Below are 216 nucleotides of genomic sequence, written 5' to 3'. Positions count from 1 at the left end.
GAGCTCTGGCCCCCCAAGCACCTGAAACAACAAGACCTTGTTGACTCGCCTTTGAGTTCCCCGGCACTCGGCAGCTGCTGCTCCAGCAGGTGATAATTGAAACCGGGAGCCAACCTGGATGGCGTCAGGGGTTGAGATGTAGTTCAGAACTCATCCCCCACCCCGCCATCGCTGCTGCCGCGGCGTGATGCTGCTGCTGTCACCAGGGGCTTCGGC

The sequence above is a fragment of the Buceros rhinoceros genome, unplaced genomic scaffold (assembly GCF_000710305.1).
Source record: "Buceros rhinoceros silvestris isolate BGI_N320 unplaced genomic scaffold, ASM71030v1 scaffold10185, whole genome shotgun sequence".
NCBI lineage: Eukaryota > Metazoa > Chordata > Aves > Bucerotiformes > Bucerotidae > Buceros > Buceros rhinoceros.
This window is presented reverse-complemented; position numbering follows the sequence as displayed.